This window comes from Giraffa tippelskirchi, chromosome 4 (genome assembly GCF_054371585.1).
Source record: "Giraffa tippelskirchi isolate mGirTip1 chromosome 4, T2T-mGirTip1v1.2.pri, whole genome shotgun sequence".
NCBI classification, from domain to species: Eukaryota; Metazoa; Chordata; class Mammalia; order Artiodactyla; family Giraffidae; genus Giraffa; species Giraffa tippelskirchi.
Genome location: NC_137278.1, coordinates 104831312 through 104844627, shown reverse-complemented (window position 1 = coordinate 104844627; position 13316 = coordinate 104831312). Strand labels below are relative to the sequence as shown.

The 13316-nt window shown below is 37.6% G+C and overlaps 1 protein-coding gene and 1 non-coding gene across 2 annotated transcripts in view; one reads left to right on the top strand and one right to left on the bottom strand.

Moving 5' to 3' along the window:
- TRHDE (thyrotropin releasing hormone degrading enzyme) overlaps positions 1-13316 on the bottom strand; it is a 431921-nt gene that overhangs the window by 370589 nt on the left and 48016 nt on the right. The gene's annotated exons all lie outside the window — the stretch shown is intronic.
- On the top strand, positions 2622-2694 carry TRNAR-CCU (transfer RNA arginine (anticodon CCU)). The gene has a single exon. It is a non-coding gene; the product is annotated as a tRNA-Arg (tRNA).

Sequence of the window (13316 nt, the reverse complement as noted above, 5' to 3'; positions counted from 1 at the left end):
CCCTATGGACTGCAGAACGCCAGGCTTCCCTGTCCATTATCAACTCCTGGAGCTTACTCAAACTCATGTCTATAGAGTTGGTAGTGCCATCCAACCATCTCATCCTCTGTCATCCCCTTTTCCTCCCGCCTTCAATCTTTCCCACCAGCAGGGTCTTTTCCAGTGAGTCAGTTTTTCGCATCAGGTGGCCAAAGTATTGGAGTTTCAGCTTTAGCATCAGTCCTTGCAATAAATATTCAGGACCGATTTCCTTTAGGATGGACTGGTTGGATCTCCTTGCAGTCCAAGGGACTCTCAAGAATCTTCTCCAACACCACACACAGTTCAAGAGCATCAATTCTTCAGCACTCAGCTTTCTTTATAGTCCAACTCTCACATCTATACATGACTACTGGAAAAACCACGGCTTTGACTAGACAGACCTTCATTGGCAAATAAAAACAGGGGACACCTGTACATTGCTCAGTGAATTTAACATACAGAGCACAATAAAAATATATGTTACTCTTTTTCTGATATGTATCATATCCAAATCCCTCTATTTTTAAATTCTCATAACCTACTTTCTTAGAAATTTCAATTTGCATTAAATGCTACCCTATACAAGCTAGTACAAACTAATCATGTAACTTATGTATCACAACACATATTTCTGGATGATCACTCAGTTATAATCTTTAGACCAAGGAGAGACTACAGGGTTATTTAATCCAACGCACTTTTTTTACAAAAATAAATAAATTGTGGTACACTTGACCCTTGAACAATGTAGGGGTTAGAGCCATTGACTCTCCCTCAGTCAAAAATTCACATATAGCTCTTTATCAGACCCCTGTATCTGTGGTTCCACATCCACAGGTTTAACCAACCACAGATCATGTAGCATTGCATGCACATTTTGGGAAAAAAAAAAAAACCACTAAGTGGACCCATGCATTTCAAACCTGCGTTGTTCAAGCATCAACTGTATATTCATATGATGGAATTCTTTCACATATTTTGACTTGAAAGAATTTTACAGAGATATCAATGAGTGAAAAGTCAGAAACAAAGAGCATTATGGGTAATTCCATTCACAAAACATTAAGAACTATACAAAAACTAACATATGCCATGAGAATAGCACTTTCCTTTGGAAAAGAGGATTAGTGACTAAGGGGAAGCCTGAAAGGGATTTCATGGGTGTGGGTGATTCCCTTTCTTGATCTGGATCTTGATGGTGGTGGCATAGCTGTTCTCACCTTGTGAAAATTCACTGAAACAGAAGCAGATGACTTAGCCACTTTTCCTGATTTTTTTAATACTTTAGTGAAAATGTTTATTATTAAAAGAACGATGGCGCTAACCATTAGCTATACTCCATAGTAGCTGTCAGGCCCCAAGTGACACTTGTTCTATAGGCAACGTGCTCATTTCTAAAATAAGAAGGGTGCAGCCGTAAGTGACTACCCCAAAGTCATATAGCAAATCCATGAATCAGAACTAAAACCTGTAAGTACTGATTTTCTTGCCAGGGCTCTTGATTTATGTCTGTATAATGCTATTCCAAGTAAACATATCAGTGTCTTCTCAAGGAAAAAGTTCCTTGGATCTGTACATTCGGAAGCTGGAATAGAATACATTCGATGAAAAGCTGCTCTTTGGCCATATCCCAGCTATTACACTGGCTGCTGGCAGAACATCCTCTGAATCTGTGAAAATTTGCAAATCAAGGCCAGGCCTCAATCTGCAGCTGGTGCAACACATTTCTGCTTGAAATGAAATTTAGTTGTATTCTTTTTTTCCAAGCTAAATTACACATAAAGGAGAAAAAAATCATTGCAGATCCATTTAAAGTAACTGTAATTCCAAGACCACACAATGTAATTAAAATGCTGCAGAAAATCAGGCTACATGGCAATAATGCAGCGTCACCAGCTCTCTTCTTGGTCAGAGTAAGCCAGGGGTGAGAGTACACAGCACATCATCCCTAATGGTAGAACCCAAGGCTGAACCACAAGAAGTCCAGCCCCCTGGCAGTCTCAGATACAAGCCCTGAGATTCTGTTGCCAGTCACACTCTCCAGCAGTTTAACAGATGTGTCTCTGCGAGGCTTTGATTTGCAGATCATCTGCTCAGGTACAGAGAAAAATACGCATACCATAATTTTACAGCTATGAGTCCTAATATCCTACAGCACTTTATTGTTTTGAGCATTTAGATGGCAATAATGCTGGGGCCATGCATAACTAGATGCTGATTAAAAATGCAGAAGAAATCATGAGTTATGGCACAGATGGCTGCTTGAAAATAATCTAAGGTATATATGGACTTCACAAAACTAAACTATTTGTTTCATAAAATATTGCCACCTTGAGGAATTTGTGTAAGACTTATCAGTTTGTCCATTTTTTTTCTTACAAAATTATTAGAAAGCAACCCATAAATATCACCTTGAAATACCTCCTATTCTTACCAAAGACTAAGGTAAAGTTTTATCTTCCTCATGTAGATCATGCAAATGAAAGATTTTGAGGGAAGTAGCCGACAAAACCTACAAACAAGTCAACTTAAAAAAAAAAAGACACAGTTTTCCTTTAAATGGGAAAAAATGTATCCTTTAAAAACGTGAACTGGGGACTTCCTTGGTGGTCCAGTGGTTAAGACTCTGAGCTCCTGATGTAGGGGGCCCAGGTTCAATCCCTGGTCAGGGAACTAGATCCCATACGCAGCAACTAAGATACAATGAAGCCAAATAAATAAAAAAATATAAAAAAAATAAAAAAATTAAAACGTGAACTGTAGAGGTGTCCAAGATGGTCCAAGATCTCAGGGTCTCTTCCTACAGACATATCAAAATTACAACTGCTTACAAAGCAAACACCTGTGAGAATGACTTGAAGACTAGAAGCAGAAATTTCCCACAACTAAAGACAAAGAGGGACCCATAGTGAAACAGGTAAGAGGACTAGAGATGTGTTATACACACCCCTGGGTCGGCAACCCACAAATTAGAGGAGTATCACAATCTTAGAGGTCCTCCCCAAGAAACGGGGGTCTGAGCCACATTAAGCTCCCTAGTCCACTGTTCTTGCATCAGGAAGATGAGTTGCCAAAATGTCTGGCTTTAAAAACCAGCAGGGCTTATGTTCAGAAGACCTGGAGGGCAATAGGAAACAGAGACTCCACTCAAAGTGCACATGTAAAATCTCACATGTTCTGGGTCCCAGAGGAGAGGTAGCAATTTGAAAAGAGCCTGGGTCAGACCCACTTACTGATCTTAAAGAGCCTCTTGGAGATGCAGGAGGCAGCTGGGACTCCCCCGGGAGGTAGAGACCCTGGCAGCACCATTTGGAGGTGCTCATTCCATCGTAATAACACCAGTGCTGCCAGGCGCCATTCTGGAATCCTTACTCTAGCCTATTAGCTCCAGGGACTTTGCCCCAGCCACAGCAAACCAGCACTACCTGAGCCTCCCAGGGCCACACAAAGAGCTACCTAGGGAGTCTTCCTCCCTCTCCAGTTGACCCACAGCCACTACACAAGGCACAGCCTTCCAGCCAACAGAGCCAGAGGCCAGACCCATTTACCAGCACACCCACAGCAGTGGGCCCTGCCACAACAGAAGGGTATAAGCAATCCATATAGGGCACCCCCCCGCCCCGCCCAGAGGATATAAGTCTGGTGACCAGAGGGGACGGTACTGCTGGACCCCATAATACATGTCCTCATAAGACCACTTCTCCAAGATCAGGAAATATAACCCATCTACCCAATATATAGAAATAAGTACAAAGAATATGGAAAAATGAAAACACAGAGAGATATGTTCTAAAAAAAGGAATAAGACGAAAGCCTCAGAAAAAGAACTAAATAAAGTGGAGATAAGTAATTTACCTGATAAAGAGTTTAAGGTAATGATCATAAGGATGTTCACTGAACTCAGGAGAAGAATGGATGAACACAATGAGAACTGTGTTAGAAAATATAAAAAAGAACCAAACAGGATACAATAATTGAAATTTAAAAACACAATAGAAGGAATCAGCAGTAGATTGGATGATACGGAGGAACAGAATCTAGAATACAGTGCAATGGAAGTCACACATGTTGAACAGAAAAAAAGGAGGTTTAAGAGACCTCTCAGACAACATCAAGCATACTAACATTCACATTATAGAAGAAGAAGAGAGAAAGAGCAGATAATTATTTGAAAAAATAATAGCCAAATATCCCCTAACTTGGGTATGGAAGCAGACACCTGGGTCTAGGGTTCATAGAGACTCCCAAATAAGATGAATCCAAATAGGTTCACATCAAGATGCATTGTAATTAAACTATCAAAAATTAAAGATATAGAATTTAAAAAGCATCAAGAGGAAACCAACTAGTAATACAAAAGAGATCTCCCATAAGACTATGAGCTGGCTTTTCCACAAAAACTTTGCAGTCCAGAAGGGCACTGCATGATATAGTCAAAGATAAAAAAATTTTAAACTGTATAAACAAGAATATTCTGCCTCATAGGGTTGTCATTCAGAATTAAAGGAGTGAAATGGAGTTTCACAAGTAAGCAAAAGCTAAAAGACTTCAGCACCACTAAATTGGCTTTACAAGATAGGTTAAAGAGATTTCTCTAAGCAGAAAGGAAAAAGCATAACTAGAAATATGAAAATAATGAAAGCAAATATCTCACTGGTAAAGGAAAACATACAGTAAAGGGAGGAGACCAACCAATTACAAAGCTAGTGGGAAGGTTAAAAGACAAAGTAGTAAAAACATATATATCCACACTAATCAGTTGAGATACACAAAACAAAAAGATGAAAATATGATGTCAAACATTAAATATTGGTGGGGAGAGTGAAGATAGCAAAAATGTATGGTGGTTAGAATGCATGTGGTGTATGGTGGTTAGAGTCTAAGGGACTCTCAAGAGTCTCCTCCAACACCACAGTGCAAAAGCACCAATTCTTTGGGGCTCAGCTTTCTTCACCGTCCAACTCTCACATCCATACATGACCACTGGAAAAACCACAGCCTTGACTAGATGGACTTTTGTTGGCAAAGTAATGTCTCTGCTTTTAAATATGCCATCTAGGTTGGCCATAACCTTCCTTCCAATGAGTAAGTGTCTTTTAATTTCATGGCTGCAATCACCATCAGCAGTGATTTTGGAGCCCAAAAAAATAAAGTCTGACACTGTTTCCCCATCTATTTCCCATGAAGTGATGGGACCAGATGCCATGATCTTAGTTTTCTAAATGTTGAGCTTTAAGCCAACTTTTTCACTCTCCTCTTTCACTTTCATCAAGAGGCTCTTTAGTTCTTCTTCACTTTCTGCCATAAGGACGGTGTCATCTGCATATCTGAGGTTATTGATATTTCTCCTGGCAATCTTGATTCCAGCTTGTGTTTCTTCCAGCCCAGCGTTTCTCATGATGTACTCTGTATAGAAGTTAAATAAGCAGGGTGACAATATACAGACTTGACGTACTCCTTTTCCTATTTGGAACCAGTCTGTTGTTCCATGTCCAGTTCTAACAGTTGCTTCCTGACCTGCATACAGGTTTCTCAAGAGACAGGTCAGATGGTCTGGTATTCCCATCTCTTTCAGAATTTTCCACAGTTGATTGTGATCCACACAGTCAAAGGCTTTGGCATAGTCAATAAAGCAGAAATAGATGTTTTTCTGGAACTCTCTCGCATTTTCGATGATCCAGCGGATATTGGCAATTTGATCTCTGGTTCCTCTGCCTTTTCTAAAACCAGCTTGAACATCTGGAAGTTCACGGTTCACGTATTGCTGAAGACTGGCTTGGAGAATTTTGAGCATTACTTTACTAGCATGTGAGATGAGTGCAATTGTGCGGTAGTTTGAGCATTCTTTGGCATTGCCTTTCTTTGGGATTGGAATGAAAACTGAGTTTTTCCAGCCCTGCGGCCACTGCTGAGTTTTCCAAATTTGCCGGCATATCGAGTGCAGCACTTTCACAGCATCAGCTTTCAGGATTTGAAATAGCTCAACTGGAATTCCATCACCTCCACTAGCTTTGTTCATAGTGATGCTTTCTAAGGCCCACTTGACTTCACATTCCAGGATGTCTGGCTCTGGGTGAGTGATCACACCATCATGATTATCTGGGTCGTGAAGATCTTTTTTGTACAGTTCTGTGTATTCTTGCCACCTCTTCTGAATATCTTCTGCTTCTCTTAGGTCCATACCATTTCTGTCCTTTATCGAGCTTATCTTTGCATGAAATGTTCCTTTGGTATCTCTAATTTGCTTGAAGAGATCTCTAGTCTTTCCCAATCTGTTGTTTTCCTCTATTTCTTTGCATTGATCGCTGAGGAAGGCTTTTTTATCTCTCCTTGTTATTCTTTGGAACTCTGCATTCAGATGGGAATATCTTTCCTTTTCTCCTTTCCTTTTCGCTTCTCTTCTCTTCCCAGCTATCTTGTAAGGCCTCCTCAGACAGCCATTTTGCTTTTTCGCATTTCTTTTCCCTGGGGATTGTCTTGATCCCTGTCTCCTGTACAGTGTCACGAACCTCTGTCCATAGTTCATCAGGCACTCTATCAGCTCTAGTCCCTTAAATCTATTTGTCACTTTTACTGTATACTCATAAGGGATTTGATATAGGTCATACCTGAATGGACTAGTGGTTTTCCCTACTTTCTTCAATTTAAGTCTGAATTTGGCAATACGGAGTTCATGATATGAGCCACAGTCTGCCCCCGGTCCTGTTTTTGCTGACTGTATAGAGCTTCTCCATCTTTGGCTGCAAAGAATATAATCAGTCTGATTTTGGTGTTGACCATCTGGTGATGTCCACGTGGATGAGATGGTTAAATAGCATCACTAATTCAATGGACATGAATTTGAGCAAATTCCAGGAGTTAGTGGAGGACAGAGGAGCCTGGCATGCTACAGTCCAAGGGTTCACAAAGAGTCAAACACAGTTCAGTGACTGAAAAACAACAGCAACATAGGAGCACTTAAGTACATAAAGCAAATGTTAACAAACATAAAAGGAAAATATGACAGTAATACAATAAGAAGGAACTTTAATACCCCAGTTACATCAATGTACATATCATCCAGACAGAAAATCAATAAGGAACACTCTCCTTAAATAATATGATAAATTAGACTGACTTAATAGATACATATCGAAAATTATATCTCAAAACAGCAAATGCACATTTTTTTCAAGAGATCATGGAATATTTTCTAGGATAGATCACATACTATGACACAAAATAAGTCTCAACAAATTTCAAGACTAAAGTCACATCTGATGACTTTTCCATATTAAATATGGGAATTCATTTCTAAATGAATCCATCCTTCCAGGCAGAAAATAAAAGGAGTTACCTCTTGTATATTTTTGGATTGCTTAAATGTTTATAAATAGTATTATCAATTCTGTGAATAATAATAATTCTGTAACATTTTACTTAAAATCACAAAAACATTATAAAAGAAGATGCAACAGTGATCTTAAAATAATAAATAGTTGAGATAGCTCACACATTCTTCTATATATAGAAAAGATTGTACAGTAATTTCAGAAGAGAAGATTGAATGAGAAAATTTTAAATAAAATTGCATTCTTTCCACCACTTGAATGAATTTTTAAAATGACATATCTTTCCTACCTCAAAGAGTCTTTAAATAAATTTTAAACTTGAGATTAAAAAAAAAAAGACTAAAGTCACATCAAGCATATTTTCCAATCATAACAGCATGAGACTAGAAACCAACTACAAGAAGAAAACTACTAAAAAACCCAACACAGTAAGTCTAAACAACATGCTACTAAAAACCAATGGATCAACAAATAAACCTAAGAGGAAATCAAAAAATACCTAGAGACAACTAAAAATAGAAAAACAAATATATAAAATCTACGGAATTCAGCAAAAGCAGTTGCAAGAGGGGAGTTTATAGTTATACAAACTTACTTCAGGAAACAAGAAAAATCTGAAATAAACAATCTAAACTTACATCTAAAGGAACTCAAAAAAAGAACAAATAAAATCCAAAGTTAACAGAAGGAAACAAATAATAAAGATCTGAGCAGAATTAAATGAAATGCAAACTTAAAAAAACAACAGTAAAAGTCAATGAAGTTAAGAGCTTGTTCTTTGAAAACATAAACAAAATGGATAAACCTTTAGCCAGACTCATCAAGAATAAGAAGACAGAGTACTCAAATAAATAAAAAACAGAACTGAAAGATGAGATGTTACAGCTGACACCACAGAAGTACAAGGGATCATAAGATTACTACAAACAATTATACAGTAATAAAAAGTACAATCTAGAAAAAATGAATAAATTCCTTAAAAGTACAATCTCCCAAGGCTGAATGAGAAAGAAACACAAAATACTAACAGACTTAAAAATTAAAATAACAAAATTAAATAACTAATTTTAAAATTCCCAACAAACAAAAGGGAATTTTTTTTGTTTGTTTGTTCCCCAGGAGCAGACAGCTTCACAGGTATATTCTATCAAACATTTAAAGAAAAGTTAACACCTATACTTCTCAAACTATTCCAAAAATTGAAGAGGAAGGAATGCTTTCAAATTCATTCTATGAGTCTAGCTTCACATGAATACCAAAACCAGACAAACACCACACACACACAAAAAAGAAAATTACAGGCCAATATCACCAATGAATATCGATGAAGAAATCCTCAACAAAATGTTAGCAAACAAAATACAATACATTAAAAAGATAATACACTATGACCAAGAGGGATTTGTCCCAGTGATGGAAGAATAATATCCACAAACCAATGTGATATACTACACTAGCAAAGTAAAGAATAGATGTCAGATGATCATCTCAATAAATGCAGAAAAAGCTTCTAATGTAATAAATTATGTTATAAATAAATAGCATCTATTTATTACATCTCAACAAAGTGGGTATAGAGGGAACATACCTCAACATAATAAAAGTTGTAAATGACAAACACACAGCTAACATCATACTCAAAGGTGAAAAGCTGAAAGCATCTCCCCTAAGATCAGGAACAAGACAAGGATGTCCACTCTCACCACTTCTATTCAACATAGGATTGGAAGTTCTAGACACAGCAATCAGGCAAGAAAAAGAAGTGAAAGAAACTCAAACTGGAAAGGAAGAAGTGAAATTGTCACTACTTGGAGATAATAGGATACTATATGTAGAAAATCCTAAAGATGCTACAAAAAATTATTAGAACTAATATATATTTGAATAAACAAATTCAGTAAAGTTGCAGGACACAAAATTAATGTACAATTATCTGTTGCTTTTCCATACACTAACAATGAACTATCAGAAAAAGAAACTAAGAAAACCATCCCATTTATAAATGCCCCCAAATAATAAAGTACCCAGGAATAAATCAACCAAAGAGGCAAAAGACTACAAGTAGTCTGAAAAGTATAAGACATGGATAAAAGAACCTGAAGATGACACAAACCAATGTAAAGACATAACATGCTCATGGATTAGAAAAATTAGTATTGCTAAAATGTCCACATTATCCAATGCAATCTATAGATTCAGTGCAATCACTATCAAAATACCACAGGCATTTTTCACAGAACTAGCACAAATAATTCTAAAATTTTAATGGAAACACAAAAGATTTCAAATAACAAACGTAATCATGAGAAAGAACAAAGCTGGAGATACAACATCTCTGATTTCAAACTATACTATAAAGCTACAATAATCAAAACAGTATGTACTGGCACAAAAACAGACACATAGATGACTGGAACAGAACAGGGAGCCCAGAAATACACCTATGCTTATATGGACAATTAATCTAGGACAAAGGTGGCAAGAATATACAATAGGAAAACACAGCGTCTTTGATAAATGATATTGGGAAAACTGCACAGCGACATGCAGAAGAATCAAATTGGACTACTTTTGTACAAAAATAAAATGGACTAAACACTTACATGTAAAACCTGAAATGATGAAACTTCTAGGAGAAAACAGGGCATATGCTCTTTGGAATCAATCTTAGCAATATTTTTAGATATGTATCTTTAGGCAAGGGAAACAAAAGCAAAAATAAACAACTGACTACATCAAACTAGAAAGCTTTTGTAGAGCAAAGGAAACTATCAACAAAAAAGAAAAGGCAGCCTACTGAAGGGAAAGAGTTATTTCAGATGTTTCAAATAATGTATCAGACAAAGGGTTAATATCCAAAATATACAAATAATTCAGAGGACTAAACTTATAAAAAACATACAGCTCAAAAAATGAGCAGAGGCCTTGAATAGGCCTTTTGCCAAAGGAGATATACAGATAGCCAACAGACACACGAAAAGATGCTCAGCATCACTTATCATCAGGAATACACAAATTAAAACCACAATGACATATCACCTCACACCTGTCAGAATGGCTATATCAAAAAAACAGCAAATAACAAGGGTTGGAGAGGATGTGAAGAAAAGGAAACCCTCATACACTTCTGGTAGGATTGTAAATTGGTGTAGCCACTATGGAAAACAATATGGAAGCTTCTCAAAAAATTAAAAATAGAACCATGGGATCCAGAAATCTCATTTTTGGGTATTTACCTGAAGAAGGTAAAAACACTTAACTATAAATTATATACACATCGATATTAACTACAACATTATTTACAATAGTTAAGATATGGAAGCAAAGTAACTGTCCATCAACATATGAATGAATAAAGAAGAAGTGGTATATGTATACAATGGAATATTATTCTGCATAAAAAATGAATTCTTGCCATTTGTGACAACACAGGTGGATCTAGAGGCTATTATGCTAAGTGAAATACGGCAAACAGAGAAGGACAAATAGTCTATGATATCACTTTCATGTAGAATTTAAAAAAAACAAACACAAACTCATAGATAGGGATAACAAATGGGTGGTTGCCAGAGTGGAAGGAGTGAGGAGTAAAATTAGTGAGGGGAATTAAGATGTACAAAGCTCCAGTCACAAAATAAGTAACCCATGGGAAGTAATATACAGCCTAAAGAATATGGTCAATAATATAGCAACTTTGCATAGGGACAGATGTTTACTAGGTTTATCATGTTGATCATTTCATAATATATGCAGATGTCAAATCATTATGTTGTACACCTGAAACTAACATAGTAGTGTATGTCCACCATATTACAATTTAAAAACTAGGGGTAAAAAGAAAGAAACTTAAAGACACCAACCTAATGTAAATTATGTAGCTATACCTATCTATCTATCCAGAAAGAATGATGGGATGGAGCCAAAGCAAAAACGATACCCAACTGTGGATGTGACTGGTGACAGACGCAAAGTCCGATGCTATAAAGAGCAATATTGCATAGGAACCTGGAATGTTAGGCCCATGAATCAAGGCAAATTGTCAGTCGTCAAACAGGAGATGGCAAGAGTGAATGTCGACATTCTAGGAATCAGTGAACTAAGATGGACTGGAATGGGTGAATTTAACTCAGATGACCATTATATCTACTACTGTGGGCAAGAATCCCTTAGAAGAAATGGAGTAGCCATCATGGTCAACAAAAGAGTCCAAAATGCAGTACTTGGGTGCAATCTCAAAAACGATAGAATGATCTCTGTTCGTTTCCAAGGCAAACCATTCAAAATCACGGTAATCCAAGTCTATACCCCAACCAGTAACCCCGAAGAAGCTGAAGTTGAACGGTTCTATGAAGACCTACAAGACCTTTTAGAACTAACACCCAAAAAAGATGTCCTTTTCATTATAGGGGACTGGAATGCAAAAGTAGGAAGTCAAGAAACACCTGGCGTAACAGGCAAGTTTGGCCTTGGAGTACAGAATGAAGCAGGGCAAAGGCTAATAGAGTTTTGCCACTAGAACGCACTGGTAATAGAAAACACCCTATTCCAACAACACAAGAGAGGCTCTACACGTGGACATCACCAGATGGTCAACACCAAAATCAGACCGATTATATTCTTTGCAGCCAAAGATGGAGAAGCTCTATACAGTAAGCAAAAACAGGACCGGGGGCAGACTGTGGCTGAGATCATGAACTCCTTATTGCCAAATTCAGACTTAAATTGAAGAAAGTAGGGAAAACCACTAGTCCATTCAGGTATGACCTAGATCAAATCCCTTATGAGTATACAGTAAAAGTGACAAATAGATTTAAGGGACTAGAGCTGATAGACAGAGTGCCTGATGAACTATGGACAGAGGTTCGTGACATTGTACAGGAGACAGGGATCAAGACAATCCCCATGGAAAAGAAATGCAAAAAAGCAAAATGGCTGTCTGAGGAGGCCTTACAAGATAGCTGGGAAGAGAAGAGAAGCGAAAGGCAAAGGAGAAAAAGAAAGATATTCCCATCTGAATGCAGAGTTCCAAAGAATAGCAAGGAGAGATCAGAAAGCCTTCCTCAGCGATCAGTGCAAAGAAATAGAGGAAAACAACAGATTGGGAAAGACTAGAGATCTCTTCAAGCAAATTAGAGATACCAAAAGAACATTTCATGCAAAGATAAGCTCGATAAAGGACAGAAATGGTATGGACCTAAGAGAAGCAGAAGATATTAAGAAGAGGTGGCAAGAATACACAGAAGAACTGTACAAAAAAGATCTTTCACAACCCAGATAATCACGATGGTGTGATCACTCACCTAGAGCCAGACATCCTGGAATGTGAAGTCAAGTGGGCCTTAGAAAGCATCACTATGAACAAAGCTAGTGGAGGTGATGGAATTCCAGTTGAGCTATTTCAAATCCTCAAAGGTGATGCTGTGAAAGTGCTGCACTCGATATGCCAGCAAATCTGGAATACTCAGCAGTGGCCACAGGACTGGAAAAGGTCAGTTTTCATTCCAATCCCAAAGAAAGGCAATGCCAAAGAATGCTCAAACTACCGCACAATTGCACTCATCTCACATGCTAGTAAAGTAATGCTCAAAATTCTCCAAGCCAGTCTTCAGCAATACGTGAACCGTGAACTTCCAGATGTTCAAGCTGGTTTTAGAAAAGGCAGAGGAACCAGAGATCAAATTGCCAATATCCGCTGGATCATCGAAAAAGCGAGAGAGTTCCAGAAAAACATCTATTTCTGTTTTATTGACTATGCCAAAGCCTTTGACTGTGTGGATCACAATCAACTGTGGAAAATTCTGAAAGAGATGGGAATACCAGACCATCCGACCTGCCTCTTGAGAAACCTGTATACAGGTCAGGAAGCAACAGTTAGAACTGGACATGGAACAACAGACTGGTTTCAAATAGGAAAAGGAGTACGTCAAGGCTGTATATTGTCACCCTGCTTATTTAATGTATATG